The sequence below is a fragment of the Ictalurus furcatus genome, chromosome 2 (genome assembly GCF_023375685.1).
Source record: "Ictalurus furcatus strain D&B chromosome 2, Billie_1.0, whole genome shotgun sequence".
Lineage (NCBI taxonomy): Eukaryota > Metazoa > Chordata > Actinopteri > Siluriformes > Ictaluridae > Ictalurus > Ictalurus furcatus.
Genome location: NC_071256.1, coordinates 7544523 through 7557553, shown reverse-complemented (window position 1 = coordinate 7557553; position 13031 = coordinate 7544523). Strand labels below are relative to the sequence as shown.

At 39.0% G+C, this 13031-nt stretch overlaps 1 protein-coding gene across 8 annotated transcripts in view; it reads left to right on the top strand.

Moving 5' to 3' along the window:
* The first annotated feature begins 40 nt into the window (after nt 1-40).
* wasf1 (WASP family member 1) overlaps nt 41-13031 on the top strand; it is a 92191-nt gene continuing 79200 nt past the window's right edge. For 5 of the 8 annotated variants that reach the window (XR_008388187.1, XM_053646265.1, XM_053646208.1 and 2 more), the window contains exon 1: nt 41-892. The gene's annotated coding sequence lies outside the window, so the exon portion shown is untranslated. Of the gene's footprint in view, nt 893-10551; nt 11071-13031 lie in introns of those variants that run through there. The other 3 variants (XM_053646257.1, XM_053646248.1, XM_053646238.1) reach the window with 2 other exon arrangements.

Below are 13031 nucleotides of genomic sequence, written 5' to 3'. Positions count from 1 at the left end.
TGCAATAATTGAAAATTAGTTTCAAATGTATTTGAAGTGTGTAGTACATTTTTATGCAACTTCTAGGACCTTCGAGGGTTGGACTCAGTTTGAATATGAGTTAAAATAAGTATTAGTGTGAGAGAATGAATTATTGTGGGGGAATCCTTTTCAGAAAGTATAAAAAAAAACTGTTATGTTTGAATTGTCTACATGTTCACTGTATTTTATAATAGCGGATAATTATACGTTTAAAAATTATGGAAATGATGCGTCTGAAAAATCAAATAAATAAATAAAACGCACTAGGTACACTATTGTCGATATTTCTAAAATTTCCAGTGTTGCTGTAAGTCTTTGTTGTTTAAAAGCACTCAGAATACAGGACAATGGAAATGTATACAACTTGAAAGGTTCAGAATGGACCTTTTTAAAGGTAATGGGCCCGTTACTCGTTGAAATACTCCTGATTGGACTCCGGTTCGTGCAAGGCGGGACTTGTGGCTTGTGTACCAATCAGCTGAGGAGTCTGGTTTTTGGGCGGGGTTTGTGTCGTGAAGGGGCTCCAACAATAGAAAGCAGACAGAGCAGAGGTGGATTCACGTGGATTGTAAGCAGGATCGCTGTAACCTTCTACAGACTCATAAAAGCGCTCGTGTTTTTTTTCATGCAGAAAGACATTTGTTTAGATTTGCTTGATTCCTGATACGGATGAGAAATTGTCCTATAGGTTAATCAGTGCGGATGTTTTGGATGAATGCTGGGAGCGCATCTGTGACATCCACAAGCTGCATTTCAGCCATGAGAAGAGAAGTCCTTAGAGTGGAATAGGAACTGCGGAAAAAGTGACAGGGATACAGGAATACCTACAGAGCCCAGAGAAGGATGGAAAAATAAACTGAAGATTTTATAGGTATGTTTTTTCCTCCTCATAGCAGAATAGATCTCCATAGTGCTCCATGCATTTTGGCAGGTTTCTTCTTAAGTGCTCACAATTTTGGAAAATGGAATTTGGAAAATTTGGAAAATGGAATTTGGAAAATTCATGATAGAAATGCATTGCATTGTGTAAATAATTTCGAGCTGCACCGGTTCAGGTAAGGCTATACCGAACTGAGCATGAGCGCGTGACAGGTGTGGGTTAAATTATGCATGCAAAGCCAGACAGAATAGCTTTCTATACCTGGAGAGCTTTAAATGCTGTATATTTAAGTGTGTGTGTGTGTGTGAGAGAGAGAGAGAGAGAGAGAGAGAGAGAAATAATGTGTAAACATGTATTTGGGGACCATGCAAATAGAATGCTCTGCTAGTGATGTTGTTGTTGTTGTTATTATTATTATTATTATTATTATTATTATTATTATTATTATTATTAATTTTTCTCTTCTCTTCTGTATATTTTGTGTGTGTGTGTGTGTGTGTGTGTGTTTTTTTTTTTTTTTTTTGGTTGTACAGGGATCTTCGGTATGAGAAAGGCACTGAATTCAACATCTGAATTCAACATTATTATTATTATTATTATTATTATTATTATTATTATTATTGTTCTCCAGAGTTTGATTAACCAAGCATGTCTTGAGTGCAGAGGGAGGGACAATTTCCCCACATCTGTCGAGCTCTGTGTGTGTGTGTGTGTGTGTGTGGTGTGGAATGCCAGGATCTCCTTTTCTTACTCTCTGTCGATGTTTTCCATCCAAACACCGAGTTAACTCGCACCAAAATGTCAGTTTGACAGATTACAATAAACATCTCGTTAGTGCAAGCATCCCAAACATTTTGCTTTCGAGGTGTTGGAGCAGGGCTGCACGTGGAGATGTGAAATAAGTGTAAAAAAAAAAAAAAAAGCAAAAATGACTGATTTATCTACAAATCTGTACATATAGGTATCTCTAAGTAGGACAGGATTATTTATATAATTCAGTTTCTTAAGTGGAAGTATGATGGTGTCTATGATTTTTTTTTTTTTCCGTTTTAAGGGGGAAGGGCAGCAATTCACTGGGAGTCTCGCTGTGTGAAACCTGAGACTGAAAAGTATGGAGGGAAAAACGCAGCAACTCTGGGGGACTGTTCATGTTTCTGATCAGAATTTGAAGGAAATTTGTTTGTACCCCTGTCTTGTTATTTAAACAGGCATGTACAGGCAGTGGATAAATAACACACAGACTGTATACATTTTATCACATAGCTGTAAAGCAGTTAGCATTTAACACTCTCAGAAATGAAGGTACCAAACCTTGTCGCTGAGGTGGTACCATCAGTATTACACGTTTTGTACCTTTAGTTTGTATTTTGACCTCAGAAATGCATGCGGTGTACTTTAGTTAGCTTTTAGAATAGCGGTTCTTAATGTCAAGTTATTGTTTGGATCCAAAGCAAATCCATCTGAGCCTGCAGATTTACAATAATGCATTTGTGCATTATAGACAATGCATTTGCCTCGCACCTCCAGGGTTGGGGGTTCCAATCCTACCTCCATCCTGTGTGCGCGGCGCGGGGGTTTCTTCCGGGTACTCCAGTTTTCTCCCCCAGTCCAAAGGCATGCGCTGTAGGCTGATTGGCATATTCAAATTGTCCATAGTGTGTGAATGGTGTGCGATTGTGCCCTGTGATGGGTTGGCACTCTGTCCAGGGGTGTGCCCTGAGTTCCCTGGGAAAGGCTCCAGGCTCCCCCATGTAAGCGGAGAAGCAGTATGGATGGATGCACGTCAGTGGCAGAATTCAAATTAAATATATAGCCGCACAGGAATTTGAATTTTCCAGAGAGTGCCTATAGCAAAGTTTGTGTACATGTGTGATCTGTGTTAAATCAATCACGATCATAGACAAGCTTTCAGGAAGTGCTTTGTCCTCCTGGGTGTGATGTGGGAGTACACCCTGGATACGACACATACGCATTCACAAACTCATTCAATCTGTCTTATGCTGACTTTACACTGCGTGATTTTCAGCCGGATTTAGCTGTCACAGGCATAATCACACATCATAGGGATGCGCCGATGAGGATTTTTGCAGCCCATACCGACTACTGATTTCTTGTCATCCTGATCGACCGATAAGCTGCTTTGAAACAATGTCTATTGTAAAAAGCATTATACAAATAAAATCGAATTGAATTGAACTGATCCCGATCGTTCAAGCTTTATATAAGTGATACGTAAGCTTTCTGTTGACCGTCACTGTTAACCTTTTTTTTTTTTTTCAGATAAAGTAATACCACAGATGCTGCCTTGGTTATATTATTTACAGTAATGTTGTAGATTGTTGTTTTAATTGAGAATCCAATAAATAAGCACAACAAATATTCATTTTACAATGAACATTTTAATAGGCCTTTAAAAATACACGGCAAATGGCGAATTTTTCATTGTTTCTTGAAACCTCATAATAATTCCACACTGGTGATGACATGACTGCAGCGCTAAAGTTTAACGCCATCATGTGTTTTACATCCTCACATGTTTTACATCATCAAATTGTGATCGGTTCGTGAGATCGGCCAAATTTAGAGACTACCAATCGAATCATAGAATGTGATTATCGGGTGATACCGATTGGCGGAGCATCCATAACACATCAAAAATGCTAATCTTTGGCCAGAATTTGAGATCGGTCATCTTATAACGCACAGCTGATTTAGAACCACTGCGACCAACGACAGCCGACGACAAAGTTCTGGCAGTGTTTGAATACTTTGATTAAAATCTCTGCGTGTGAGCGCTGCTACGACACGCATCTCAAATCCACCAGTAGGAGGATGGTGTAGGATTACACAAAACTCACAGCACAGCTACAAATACAGTAGTGGTAATTGTGAAATGTAAACAAAACATATGGGATTTGTGGGGTTTGTTGAATTATGCCCGCAGAGAAAGTCTCTATAATGTAAAAAGAGATGGTGGATGAATTACAGCTTCCAGGTGTGTAGCTAATTAACTACTCTGTTCATCGAGTTTATTTACTATTAGGACAACATGAAGCTATTACATGCTTCCCAGTCGAAGAGCTACAAACCTGTGCTGCCTCTGCTGCTTCCACTGTCTGTTATACAGTTTTACTGGGATCATCTTGTACAGTGTGACAAGAGGAAGGAAATTGGGAGGAAAATGGAGAACCTGAAGGAAACCCATGCAGACCTGGTTAGAAAATGCACAGAAATAAAGCGGAGACAGTAACACGAGCTCAGGATTGAACCAGGGATCTTAGAGCTCTAAAGGTGTCAACACTACCCACTGTGCCTGTGTAAAATATACTGTATGTGTGAACTGGATCTAAAAATATATGTAGTATCCTAGAAAAAGTCTTTGTTGACCTGTTCGTAATGTAATATAGGTCTGAAAACTACAGGGTATCCCAAAAGACTTCATACGTAGGGGGAAATTAACACTTTTTAGTGAAATGTCTTCCAAAATATTTCATACTTGGTATATATATATGATAATTCATTATCATGACTAGATCTGGAAGCTGTGGTAAAGATTGTGATGGACTTTAATAGGAAACATGGCAAGCACATCACACACAACTATGTTGAAAAACTTATTAATAAATTCAAAAAGACGAAGTGTTGCGAACCATCTGAGAAGTGGACCATGAACATCCACTGACAAAGGCACAACCGACATGGTGCTGGCAAATATAGTCCCTTGTGTATGGAGACTTTTGGGGAAACCCTGACCTCTGTTAATTAATGTTCCCATTAATGTGTATCACTATCAAGTTTTTAAACTCTGGGTACCCCAAAAGTGAAAAGGGAGCAAATTACATGTAAAGATTTCATCGGCGTCGTATTGACAGCCGGTATCTGTTTACATACTGAATTGATTAGGCTTATTTATGTCTGTTTCACTACAGCACATACAGTAGCTATAAATGGAATTGATCAGAGGCTGACATTTACTGTTTGAGGCACACTGCACACTTCTCTAGAAATGTTTTAAACGGTTAAAAGGTTTTATTTGACTTTTAAAGTGGCTAATCGATTGTTAAATTGGGATAAAAACCCAATTTTGCCCACTAATCAGAATTCTGGTATTCAAGCAGCCAATAAAACCCACAACAAATGGTTTCCACCAGAATTGGGTTTATGTGCATGTGAATTTGTTCTAATACTTCAGCCAACATCAGCTCGAATACTAATACTCATATCCATCTGTGCATCCCTTCACAGAACCCTGGTGGTGATGGTGATTTGCACAAGAAATGAGAACTTTTCCAAATATTTCTCATGCCATGAAAAGATTTTATTGTAAGAAAGCCAGCTGTGGTAGTCAGTTAGTATCGATGCCCTTGGCCCTGCTGCAGCTGTTGCATTTCTTGGTTATTAGATGTGGCATTCGGAATATCACATGACACCCAAGACAAGTTTGGAGTGATGCGAGAGAGAGAGCCAGAGAGAGCGATAGATAGATAGATGGATAGATAGATAGATAGATAGATAGATAGATAGATGCTGGATGCACACACAACATACAAAGCATACATCCCTACTGGGATACACATAGATATAATTTAGAAATCTCAATCAAGTAAGGTTTTGTATGCGATATTTTAATGTCATGAAACGTGACACGTAAGGATCAATAAAGCCATGGCGTGTGTATGAATATGTGAACATACGCTTTACAGGACTTAAGCTTATAGAGTCCGTCGGATTTCCCTTCAGCAGTTTCTGCTGATGAAGCACAAAGTTTGCATTCCTTGGCTCTCTGTTGATCTAAGCCTACAAATTCACGCTCAGTGACTTTCTTGTGGAGGCTGTTTGATGGTTTATCAACCTTTCCCTTGTTTTTCTGATTAAACATCCCCACGACTGAAACAGTGACTGTATTAAGAAAGAAGCGTTGATGAAAGGAAATACAGATACAGGAAAAGCCGGGACAGAGAAGGAAAAGAAAGAAACGGTGATTCAGAAACAATGAAAATGTCCCGTGGTGGTTAAGCGTGTCTGAAGTTTTCTGTGTGTCCCAGCTGTTGGGATGCTTCACACACAGGGTGCTTTGTTCTTTACTGATACACCAGAGGCTCCACAAAGCTGCTTGTGTGCTGCAGGAACTCTGTGGTCACTCCGTGTGTGTGTGTGTGTCGCTGCCAGTGTAGTTGAGAGATGAGTTCACTGGCAGTGGCTTTGAAAGCTTTACTGGCTGTGAACCTGTTCACATATTGAAATACCTCTAACTTGTTGAAGTCTCTGGGTGAATCATCTGCCCTGATGTTTGAATCACTGCACACAGTTAAGCTATTAATATGCATCTTTACAGTATATGCTGGAATATTACAAGCTGACTAAACACACAGGCTCTGATGTATTAAGATCCCAAATAACAAGTGCTAATTTGCATATGCATTGGTGTACATTGAGTTAGTGGGCATGTTTTGTGTGAATGACGTCACATGCAAAATGGGGGAGGGGGGTAGTTTGGGGAAACGACGCTGAAATGTTGTGTGCTAATGTGTGTGCAAATGAATTATATTGCTCTAAGGCATAATTTAGATAAACGTTCTCATAATTACGACATATAATTTTGTCGTCAACTAGACAAAGCAGGCTTCTGCAAATTTAATACACGCTTTCTGGTTGTATTCATTTATGCTCCGAAAATCATACCCAGGATTAATAGATCACATTGTGATTTTGTGTTTTACACTTTTACATAGTAATTCCATAAATAGCATATTCATTCATTAATATTGAAAAGGTACCTACTGTTTTGATGTTCAACTTGTTGGTTTTTTTGGTCGTTATCAAGTTTGTCAATGTCAAGGTCAATTTTTAAGTAGTAGTGTGTGTTCTTGTTTTTTCAGGAACCTATAGCCCTTTCCACTAAAGGAGCCAGGGTTGATTTATGTACACACTTGAACTCCTTAAATGCTGTTTGGATGGTAATGGTAAAATGGTAAATGGTCTGCACTTATATAGCACCTTTTTTTAACCTCAGCTGTTCTACAAAGCGCTTTACACTGTTTCTCATTCACCCATTCATGGTGGACATTTCCAGATTTATAAGTACTTGTAACCTGTTCAGAACGGGAACTCTTCTGTTACTAGGTTGTACATAAAACTATTTAAGGGGTCCCTCAAAAGAACAGGACAAAGACCATCAACCCTTTATGGTGCTGGATGGAAGTTTTTTATGTGGACCATAGTTAAAAACTTTCAGTTCCTTCTTTCAGAGAAGGTACTTTTCTAGACCAAAAATACAAAGACTAGCCATAACATTAAAACCACTTGCATAATATTGTGTAAGTCCCTCTTGTGTCACCATCGAGGCATGGACTCCACAAGATATCTGAAGGTGTGCTGTGGTATCTGGCACCAAGACAGATCCTTTAAGTCCTGTAAGTTGCGAGGTGGGGCCTTCATGTATCGGACTTGTTTGTCCAGCACATCCCACAAATGCCCGATCGGGTAAAACTCTGGGGAATCTGAAGGCCGAGTCAACACCTTGAACTCTTTGTCATGTTCCTCAAACCATTCCTGAACAATTTCTTCAGTGTGGCAGTGCGCATTATCCTGCTGAAAGAGGCCACTGTCGTTAGGGAATAGTGTTGCCATTGTTCACTACAGTAGAACAGAACCAGTAACCACTCAGGCCTGTAACTGTAAAGGTGCACTTAAAGTAGCTTTTTATAAACTTCACGTGCATTGACAGAACAAACAAATGATACTTTCGTGGTGGTGACCATGTTTTTCCCCCCACTTCGAATGCCCCGTGATGAGAGATGACGTTATTACAACTTGCAAATTACCACCTACAAGGCACCATGAATGCAGCATTATGCCACAGTGCAGAAAGTGATAAATTTCTATAACAGCTCAGCTCGGACAGAAATTCTGTCTGCAAGGCAAATCGCAAGCTTATATTAATATGCTCATTCTAATACATTATCATTTCTATGGTAACACCTTACACAGGGATTTGGTATGACGGATACATAAACGGATTAAAAAAACATGTGGCTGTAGATATGGTAAGGTTTTTTTTTATTTAGTATTTTTGGAAGGAGTCTCGGGTGTCAGTAATGTAACCGAGATAACTACCTCTGTGTGCTGAAATGTTGTATCTATCACACGATATAGTTTGCGCTTCTATGTCACTTCAAACTAAATGGTTTTTTAGCATCTCAAGCTGGAGTGGACGAATCCTGCTGTTTTTCCCCCAAATGGACAAGGAGAAGTGCTGAACATGTAAATGGATGTAGGTGCATGTGTGCATTTAGAGAAAACAACTGTTCTGACTGTGCCTGATATCACAATGAGCAATGAGGTCAATGATGTGATCAGGAGCGAGGCAGAAACACATCCCTGTAATAGATACTAGGCTATTTATTTCACTTTTAACCTACATATTCTGAGCACTACATAAAATGATAAACTGATAACCCAATCAAATTCTTTTAAAGCTGATGCAATACAAAAGACAAATTGATTTGAAGGTACAAAACCTCCTTCATCTTGACTACTAGCAGTGTAGGCAATATTTACAGTCACAGATGCACAAATACTCCTTAGAGATGTTTTTGATGTTACTCGTACTCTGGGTGACAATAAGAGATGGGTAAGAATCACCTTTCAGTTTCATATTTGCAAAAACCAAAATGAGTGTTTTTTTAAAAAAAAGTGTTTTTAATGTTCATTAGATGAAGTAAGCCAAGCACATAACGATTCGTGTAAGAAAAGAAATCAATCTTTTTAGTATTGCATCACTTTTAGTAAAAATACACAAACTTTTAGCCCAAATAGAATGCAAGACTGAAGGATACGTGACCTAAGGTTTTGATTATGTTTGCATTGGACAACTGAAAGTTATTGGAGAATGCTATAAGTGTCCCAGAGTATTGCAACATTTTACATTTACATTTATTCATTTAGCAGACGCTTTTATCCAAAACGACTTACAAATGAGGAAATACAAGCAGAGTGATATATCAAGCGGAGAACAATACCAGTAGTGCTACTATACACAATTTGTAATTGAGTTCTAGAAAAGCAAAGTGCACAGAATCAAGGTGTAAGAGTAAGTTTTATTTATTTATTTATTTATTTTTTTTTGGTGGGGGTTGGCATTTTAGGGGTTAGTTAAGTGCTCATGGAAGAGGTGGTGTTTAGTTGTTTTTTGAAAATAGTGACAGATTCTGCGGTCTGGATTGAGGTTGGAAGTTCATTCCACCAACAATGTTAGGAGCTCTCAAATACCAGGGTATTCTGCCTGACCAGAAACTATAAATACTCTAATATACTGGGAATATTAGGGTTGTGCACTTCTATTCCAAATCTGTACAGATGAAGATTGAAAAAATATCACCTGGTCTTTTCCAGTCTTCAATGTTTCAAGTATGGGAGAACCTGCACCCAGTGTAGCCTCAGATTCCTGCGCCCCAATGGGACCCAATGTGGTCTTCTGCTGTTGTAGCCCATCTGCCTCAAAGTTTGGCATGCTGTGTAATTTGAGATGCTTTTCGGCTCACCATGCTTGTAAAGAGTGGTTAAATAGTGGTTACCATAGCCTTCCTGTCAGCTTGAAACAGTGTGGCCATTCCATGCACAGAACTGCCACTCACTGGATGTTTTTTTTTGTCTTTCGCATCATTCTCTATAGAGATTTGTGTGTGAAAATCCCATATCAACATTTTCTAAAATACTCAAACCAGCCCATCTAGCACCAACAACCATGCAACGGTCAAACTCACTGAGATCACATTTTTCCCCTATTCTGATTTTTTAAAGTGAACATTAACTGAAGCGCTTGATATTGATTTTATGCATCGCGTTGCTGCCAAATGATTGGCTTATTGGATAATTGCATGAATGAGCAGGTGTACAGGTGTTCCTATATTTGATTCCTATTAGCTTTGCTGTATGTACTTAATAATATGCTTTAAGCAGTTCTTACAGGATTTTAATGTTTTTTTGTGATTGTTGTGGCCAAAAATTTTGCTACACCTTTTTTCTGTGCTTTTAAATTGGCGAAATTGCAATTTCACAAAATTGGTTTGCATGGTCTTTCGCACTGATGTTTGTTGGTAAATGAGGCCTTTTTGCTGTACTCATGTTCAACGCACGTGAATCTAAGGTGGCTTTGGTTGAATGCAAGTTGTGATGATGTCTTGGCCCAAATCTGCAGGACATTTGTGGTAATTTTGAAAAATTGCAAGCCCCTGCGAATATTGTGGAGTTTCCTTGATTTCTGCAATTGCAAAATTGATGGACTTTTTAAGATGTAGAACTAGTAAGTAGTAAGCTGGAATCTTAAAAGGTCAAAAACAATATACCTAGTTTAAAATCTATATGATCTTCTTTATTAAATTCTGGTGTCCCTTGTTACATATATCCCTTTTATTGTTACTATGAGTTTTTGTTTCACATCCATTATATTTTCAGGCAGAAAACACTTATGTTATGTTACTGTTACGTTTCATGTTTCCCTCATAGTTACTCCTGCTCTCATTCACTCACTCAAGCCTGTAATGGACATTCAGTGCTCATTCATTCTCAGCCCTGCTCGTTTGCGTTTTTATCCTCGTTCGTGTTCGCTCTCTCTTTTACAGACATCAGTAGAAGTTAATTGAGTGTTCTAAAACCCTGCATCTCGATGTGACTTATTAAAAGCCAAGGTGCCTGCAGGCTCTTTCTGCAGTCACGCAGAGAGCTAGTCGACTCATTCAGTCACTCTGTTTACCCGACACCCCCACACCAATCCTGATCCTGCTAAAGTGACCTGATCCTGCTAAAGTGACTGTCTTTTGCAACAGAACGTACACTGTTCCAATGCCCACTACTGCCATATCTAGCCTTAGTAATGAAATGTTTCTGCTGAAATCCTGTACTATGTAGCAGGAGGTTGTGCATAAAAATAAGGAGAGAGGGAAGCTCACAGGCTTTATCAACTGACTGCCACCAGAAATTTTTTAGCAATGCAAATCGAGGTCCGTGGTAATAAGGCACGGCTCAGCCGAAGGCGGAAATATGTTCTCTCTACCAGATTCGTCAGGAGAACAAACCGGCATGCCCTTTTGGACACCATGGGATTGTTTTGCATCTAAAGATCTTCTGCATAGCTTGAAATCACCTCTTTTTCTAACAGCATGTATGAAGTAAGTGAATTCTGCAGCTAAATTGCTGCAATTTAGTCATGATGAGTGATTACAGATTAAAAAATAAATAAATCAGCATAACAAAATCCATAAAAATAACAACCACATAAAACATGTTTGGGTAGGTATATGGAAATGTCTTCTTTCATTAACATCTTCTGAACCTAAGATAAATCAACTTGTTTTTCACTCGGATGATTGAATTATTTGTTTTGCAGTCAGCTACAGTAGTTAAGTTGCAGTGTTTTATATTTGACTAGGTAGTACTTCAATCTTCTTTTTTTTCCATTTCATCTAGTCAGCTAGTTGAGTCCCCTTGATTTGCTGTCAGCTAGTTGAGTCCCCTTGATTTGCTGTCAGCTAGTTGAGTCCCCTTGATTTGCTGTCAGCTAGTTGAGTCCCCTTGATTTGCAGTCAGCTAGTTGAGTCCCCTTGATTTGTAGTCAACTAGTTGAGTCCCCTTGATTTGCAGTCAGCTAGTTGAGTCCCCTTGATTTGCTGTCAGCTAGTTAAGTCCCCTTGATTTGCTGTCAGCTAGTTGAGTTCCCTTGATTTGCAGTCAGCTAGTTGAGTCCCCTTGATTTGCAGTCAGCTAGTTTTTGGATAGTTGAGTTCCACTGTTTGTCAATGTCATTGAAGCTGTGCTCAAATGTTATGGTCAGCTAGTCGAGTCCCCTTTGTTTTGTGGTCAGGACTTTGTGGATATTTTGACTCTGTGTGGGATTTTTACCCAGAGGTGAACATGGTGTCCACTTACACTTCCAGGGTTGGTGCGAGATTCCTTTGTATACAAAGCTGAACAGATGGTGACTAGACGCACAACTTTTCTTCAGCTCAATAGCTGTAACTGCAGTCATGTTCCAGCATCAGCAGGACCTGCTTCTTATTGTTCATTTTAACCCACTTCACTTTGTTATGAGACTCAACATCTGCAAACAATACATGCAGTAGCAACAGCAGTTGGTGCAAAGCGATATGGTTTTGAATATTCAAATGATCCTGCATGCCTTTGCAACGACATATAGATGGAAGCCTTTAATGTTGAGCTAACATCAGGTTTGAGATTTTTCTCATGGAATTTGGGTAGAAAGGCTTGTTTACATATGAGCATAAAGTGGCTGCTAGTCACTTTTTTCCCATGGCATGCAAAGTGTCATAGCTGGAGGCACAAAAATAGGTTGCTTTTCTTCTACACGCTGCTTTAAACTTCACTCAGCTCTGCTCTCGTAATCCGTGAGACCAAACTGGTAATGATTGATGCGTGCCAGATGATAAGGAGGTTGGGTGTTTTTGCATCTCTCCAGTCTCTCCTGTTCAATTACTGTAGTAGAGGAAGCAAATATTCTCCTCTCCATAATATCTGTACATGTATAGAAGTGGGATGCTTAATAATAAATGATCCTCTATCATTTCAGTGTGCATAGCTACCTATGTGCTGCCTCGAATAGGGGAATATTTGAGAAAAAGGAATGGGTTTTTAATTTTGCTGTGCAACTTGGAGTTGGTTTTGATTTGCATGGACCTGCTTTGCATCTGAAACAGAAAGTAAAAAACACACAGCGAGAGCTTCTACAGAGCTGTACATGGACCCTTTTCTAGCAATAAACAAGCTGTCTGTGTTTTCTGAAGTGAGTAATTCATTCAACGCAAACTTTTGCTGTAGCGTAATTATAAGTGATTATTGATCACAATGGGGCTTAACATATAGCGCTACAAGTGAAAGAAGAGCAGTTTTAATGAAGAAATGGAGAAATCAATAAAGAATCAAGATGCAATGAAACGGTCCACAGAGTACGTGCAGTCATAATCGATTAAGAGTTTTACAGCAGAAACTCTGTATATAGGTTTTTGCGAAAGGGGTGGGAGGAAGAAGAGTGAACATGAAGAGAATTTTTAGATGAGCGGATGAGTAAATTACAGGAGTGGAGGAGGTTGCTTCCAGGATTTTAAAGGATTTTATT